Here is a 6,311-nt window from a genome sequence, read left to right on the forward strand (position 1 = left end):
CAGCCATCCCCACCACCGGCCAACCAAGTGCCACCCACAGGGCAGGCAAGCCAACCTGGCTGAAGCAGCCAGGCCCCCTGAGGGAGAGAACAGACAGCATGTGCCAGAACACCACCAGCTCCCCTCAGACCAGATAGCCCAGATGGTCCCTGAGCCCAAGGGCCTTGGGACCAGCCAAGCTTCCAGCCCCGGGCCCTCAGCCATCCTCCTGGCAAGCAAACCCTGGGGACGGACTGCTCCCGTGGGGGCTCCGGTCGCAGCTCCCAAGGCCTCAGAAAGGAGAAGTCCTGGGCACGGCGGTCCGGTGCCTCAACAGCAGAGCCTGTTGCCATTTTATGGGTGATATCAGAGAAGAGGCCCCTGCTTGGCCGCGCCTCCCTAAGGACCCTGGAACCTTGCCTTCCGTCGGACTCCTTCCCCAAGTGTGGCCTCCCCCGTTAGAATGGGGGCTCCTCGAGGGCAGGGACTGTCTGACTCTTCTGTTTGGATCCACCAGGCTTGACATAGGGCTTGCCACACAGCAGGTGCTTAATAAACGCTTCATTCATCTTCCTTCCTGAGGAGGCAAACTAGATTTAATGGGGAAAGGTCAGGATTTGGGGTCAGAATTACTTGCTACTTGGTGATCTTAGACAAATCCCTTCCTCTCCCAGGGCCTCAGTTTCCTGTTTTGTGAAATTAAGAGCTTGTATTAGATGGTCACTAAGACCTCTTCCTAATCCTATGAGCATATAAAGTCTGGGTTCAAGGTCCACTCCACTGGCTAAGGGGAAGACATTAAACCTCCTTTAACCTGTTTTCTCCTTGGGGCCTGGGGTTACCACATGCAGCAGTTTGTAAAGACACTGTGCAAGATCACAGAGCAACTGGGGTAGAAAGTAAATTGTGGTCACCTCCAAAATTAAATGAATGAATGAATGAATGAATGAATGAATGAATGAATGAATGAATGAGTACAGTAAAATGTAACTAATCATACTTGGGTAACCCAAGTCCCAAAGCCTATTGGTATGGGACTTTCTCCCTATTGGTGGAAATCAATGCTCCTGGCCCTGCATGAGGGGCGGGGTCAGATCATCCAGAGTGGCACAGAGGAGACCTCTTCCCTGACTTGTCTTCAGGTCTCTTGACCTGATGTCTGCAGTTGCTTCCCCCAGGGATGGGGAACCTGCAGCCTCAAGGCCACATGTGGCCCTCTAGGCCCTCAAGCGTGGCCTTTTGACTGAGTCCAAGTTTTACAGAACACATCCTTTTATTAAAGGAATTTGTTCTGTGAAGTTTGGATTTAGTCAGAGGGCCCACACTTGAGGACCTAGGGGCCCCCCAGGCCGCAGGTTCCTGACCCCTGTCTAGTCTAGGTCAGACTAATAACATGTAAGGGATCAGATAGATCTAATTCTAGCCCAGTATTCTTCTCCGAGGAGAGGAGAGTGGCAGGCTGTAGCCACAACCTCCCGTTTCCCCTCATGGCTGGAATGAAAGCCTCCCCTTGAGAACAGGGGGAGGAGAACAGGTTACAGATGTCTACTTTGCATCCCTTCAAGACACACAACTACGCCCCCATGCCACACAGGAGGGAATGGTCCTTGCTACACTTTTATTCCTTACCTCATAGGGTTGGTAGGAGGAAATTGTTCCATACACCTTAAAGCTTTTCTCCCTCAATTCCTTTCTATTCATCTTTCTGCTCTTCTCTTCCTTCAACCTGTCTTTTCCCTGTCTGCTCTCATCTCTCTAATCATCACATTATACCTTCTGGATGAGGCTACCTGTTTGACATCTCTGATCTAGACTCTTTCCACTGGAGTGACATTGAATGCAAGGCAAGCGGAAGGCAAAGGAGCGGAGGTTACTCGAAGATGAGCAGAAAACCGTCTGATGGCCGAACGTGGGGATGGGGCCAACTACCTGAAATAACAGAGAGAATGCCTGTCCTGGAGTCAGAAAGACTCATCTTCTGGAGTTGAAATCTGGCTTCAGAGAGTTACTAGCTGTGTGGCCCTGGGCAAGTCACTTCACCCTGTTTGCCTCAGTTTCCTCTTCTTTAAAATGAACTGGAGAAGGAATGGCAAACCACTCCAGTACCTTTGTCAAGAAAGGCCGAGGGGGCAGTGAGGTGGCGCAGTGGCTAGAGCACTGGCCCTGAATTCAGGAAGACCTGAGTTCAAATCCAGCCTCAAACATGTAACACTTACTAGCTGGGTGACCCTGGGCAAGTCACTTAACCCCATTGCCTAACCAAAAACAAAAACAAACAAAAAAAAGCCGAAATGGGGTAACGAAGAGTCAGACACAACTGGGTGAAGAGGGTCACAGAGGGTGAAGGGACACAGGAGAGATGCTGAGATGTGGTTTGGACATAATGAGATGGAGGTGTCTTTGTGAATGCTAGATCATTCACTGAGGGTCCAAGTCAAGGTGGCTGGTGACTCCTCGAAGACGTGGGGAACTGAGGCAGTTACTGACTTGATGACAACAGTAGTCTGCTGCCCTCCCAGGTCTAGTCCCCAAGAAGTAATGGAGATTCTCCCAAGACTTACCTGATGCCTACAGTCCAGTTGTGGTGGTTGGCAGGGGCACAAATGACACTTCCAGTAGGAGCCCAGAAGAGCTCCCTGGCAAGCACCCCCACCCCACAAGGAGCTGGCACACTCCTTGCTTCGGGGCTTGGTGTGGGACAACAAAGGGGGTCTTCCTTGGAACTGGCAGTTCATGGATTTCTGTTCTCAGCTTAGCTCTCTTCTTCCAGGGTGTCGCTTGGCATGCCTGAGGAGGCTCCTGACCAGGGAAACAAGGGTTCTAGGCCTCAAATTGTCCTCCTCCACGGTGGGTAAGAGTAATTGGGCTCTAGAAAGGTAAAGGGATAGCACCATCTGCCCTTAGGAGCTTCAGGCTATGTCTGTAGCCACTAGATGGTAGCAGAGCACCAGAAATGGAACCCAAGACTACATCCACATGGGGGAGGAGAAGCATACTGCTTCCTGCACTCCTGACTGTCCCTCTGCCAGAGCAGAGATGAAAACAAGAGAAAGGGCACAGGCAAGGGAGGGCCTGCAAGCCGAGACTGAGCACTGCCAGGCCAAGGGCAAAGGCCCAGACCAAAGGCTGAGCAATGAACTCGGACACACATACGGGCACGGACACAGACATGGGCCTGGACAAAGGTTTTCGCCCAAGGACAGGCATGACGACAGGCACGTGTCCGGGAACGGCCATGGGCAGAGCAAACCATGTGGTGGGTGGGCAGAACCGAATTGGGACCCCACACCAGAGCAGGGAGCAAAGCAGAGCTGGCAGGCCTTTCGGGGCAGTCGGGCCTGCCTGAGGAGCCAGTGCCTCTGGCCTTCTTCAGCAGCCTTAGAACCCTCACTCTGTGTTCCTGCAATGTAAGAGCCAGGACTTAGGCTGAGGGCCAGAAACGACCTTGGAGGATATCAGGTCCAACATCCTCAACTTCCAGATTTGGGGAGATCTGTATCCGCTGTAGGCAGAGGAGGTATGGAGACTTACCCAAGGTCACACAGCTGATAAGAGTGGGGGGAGGGAATCCTAGTCTTCCAGATCCCAAGCCCAAGGCTCTACCTACAGCATCACTTTCTAGCACTCTGTGGTGGCACACTAGCTTTTGAGTGAAAAGCCTGGAGGGACAGCCTCTCCCTTGGACATTTCTGGCTGGGGGGGGGGAAGGGAAGTCTGCCTTCCCTTCCAGGCTGGATTGTTGGGAACCAGGCTACAGCTGAGGCTTGCTGGTCCCTTGGGAGTGTAAAGAGATGCACCTTTGGGATTTTAGAGATGGGGCTGGTATGTTTCTTTGACTTGCCCCTCACTGTCCTGAGTCAAGTTTGGTAGCATGAGATGTGTGACGGAATCTCATTAGAGGACTGGCCAGTATTGGGATGGAGGGAACATGGTAGAGGGCTTGTGGGGAGAGGGGCGTAAGGAGACATGATGGCATTGAATGTTGTTCAGTCATTTCAGTCGTGTCCAACTCTTCATGTTTGCCATTTCCTTCCCCAGCCCATTTTACACATAAGGAAACTGAGGGAAACAGGGTGAAGTGACCTGCCCAGGGTCACCCAGCTAGTGAGTGTCTGAGGCCAGATTAGCACTCTGGTCTCCCTGACTCCAGGGCCAGGGTTCTACCCACTGCAGCGCCCCCTAGCCGGCACTGAATGAGTGCCCACCAAACTCTTGGACTATTCAGCCACCACTCTAGTACTGAATGTGTTCCCTGGGCCCCACCCTTCCAAGACTTGCACATTGACGCAGTCCCCACTAACACCCCACATCCCACCTCTGCCTGTAGCAGCACGCGTGCACGCGCGCGTGCATACACACACACACACACACACACACACACAGCACAAACTCACACATGCCAAGGGAGGAAGAGAAAAGGTGCTGGGTCTTAAGGGAGAGGAGCGGTTAAAACATGTGTGCCTCGTTCTGCACCTACAGTCCACCACCTCTCTGTGGAGAGGAGAGAGCCAAGGCTCACCATCAGTCCTCTGAAGTCAGCACTGCTCCTGGCATCGATCTGAGTCCCGATGTCTTTCAGTGTCTGTGTTCCCTTACATTGTCTTGGCCTCTGCAGCAACGGTTCTCTAGGATCGGTAACCCTTCATACAAGTCTTCCTGAGCTTCCCAGAATTCCACATCTTCATCATTTCTTCCTGGGTAACCAGATGCCCTTACATGAAGACACCACAGTTTCTTCAGCTGCTCCCCAGTGGACGGGCATCCAGTACTATGTTTCCAGTCTTTTGTTACCATATGTGAGGGACCCTTCCCTGTCTTTGACATTTGTCAAGTAGTCCCTGGTTCTCAAGGGGCTTGCAGAGTCACTGTAGAGTGACTCTTCTAGGAGAGTCCCAATTCTCTTTCTGATCACCCCCACCCCACCCCCCCATCATGATCCTAGGTGTCAGTTGAAACAAATATGGCATGAGAATGATTCAGTACAGCTGGTTTTCCATCCATCTCAAATTTAAAATCAAGCTCAAAGTCACTCAGGACCCTCCCATCTGGTCCCAAGTCCCAACCTACTTTCCCGCCTCACTTCACAATGCTCCCCTTCCTGTGCCCCTTCAACCACACCCGACCATGCACTAAACCCTCAGTGTGCTAAACCCACCACTTGGAATGCCCCCCTACGTCTTCCCCCTTCCAACCCTGGGGAAATCCTGGTCACCCTTTAAGGCCAGGATGAAATTCCACCTCTCCTAGCTGGGGGGGAAGAGAGAAGGCTCCCTGGAGAAGGGAGCTGCACCATGGAAGGCTAGGAAGACTGTAGCAGAGATTGGGTGGCAGGCCATAGCAGGCACAGGGAACAGACAGGGCTAACAAAGGCAGGGGGAGCTGGAGCCAACCACTGGTAAATCTGACACCTCTGGAAGCCTTTACAACTCAAGGAAGTTGGCAAAATCCCTGCAGGGATTGTTCTGTTGATGACTAGGGCTGAGGAAGTGGTAGAGTCCCTGTCAATAATGCAGATTCAACTTCAAAGTGTGTCCCTCTTTAGAATGCCGATTGTTAAACATTCCCAGCACCTCAAAGGTGGCCAGGTATAGAAGTGTTCAAGGGTCTGCCAGTAACCCAGCTGGGCTGGAGTGCCAGCGATCAAATTAAACCAATTGACAAGCATTTACTAAGCCCTTTTCCTGGGCCAGGCACAGTGCTAAGGGCTGAGGATAAGCCACAAAGACCAGAGAGAAAACACCCCTGTCATCAAGGAGCAGACCTTCAGGAATGAGGGAGGTGCACATTTAGGGTGGTGGCGGCAGAACCACTGCCACCTGCCACTGAGGCTGCAGCTGCAGCTGCTGCCTCTTCACTGCCCAGGGCAGCACAGGGGAAGGGGAGAGAGGGGGGGATTAGGGCTGGTGACAAAGGGCCCTTTCTGGCCACTCCCCTTCCCCCACTCCCCAGTTACCCCTCACACCCCCAACCTTCCAGCCTTCCAGTCTTCCAGGAAGACAAATAGAACCCTGGTGGCCAAAGCTCCTGCCCATGTCTCTCCACCCTAGGCTGGCAGATGGGAGCCCTAGGCTGTGGGGACCAAGGCAGGAGGGAAGGAAAGAGGAGAAAGAGAGAAAACATCGCCAGTCCGCAGCCCCCGTCCAGCTCCAGCCCGCTGGCTCCTCTCTCTCCAATGTCAGTAGCACTAGAGTCAGGGGCATTTAGGGTTAGGGTTAGGGTTAGGTTTAGGGTTGCTGGACTTTACTGCCACTCTGGCCAAGCCTGCTTTCAGCTTGAGTGAGATTGGTGAAGACCCCTCATAAAATTTAAACTTAAATAAGTAAAATAAGGTA

This window comes from Vombatus ursinus, unplaced genomic scaffold (genome assembly GCF_900497805.2).
Source record: "Vombatus ursinus unplaced genomic scaffold, bare-nosed wombat genome assembly UNPS02004241.1, whole genome shotgun sequence".
Taxonomy (NCBI): Eukaryota; Metazoa; Chordata; class Mammalia; order Diprotodontia; family Vombatidae; genus Vombatus; species Vombatus ursinus.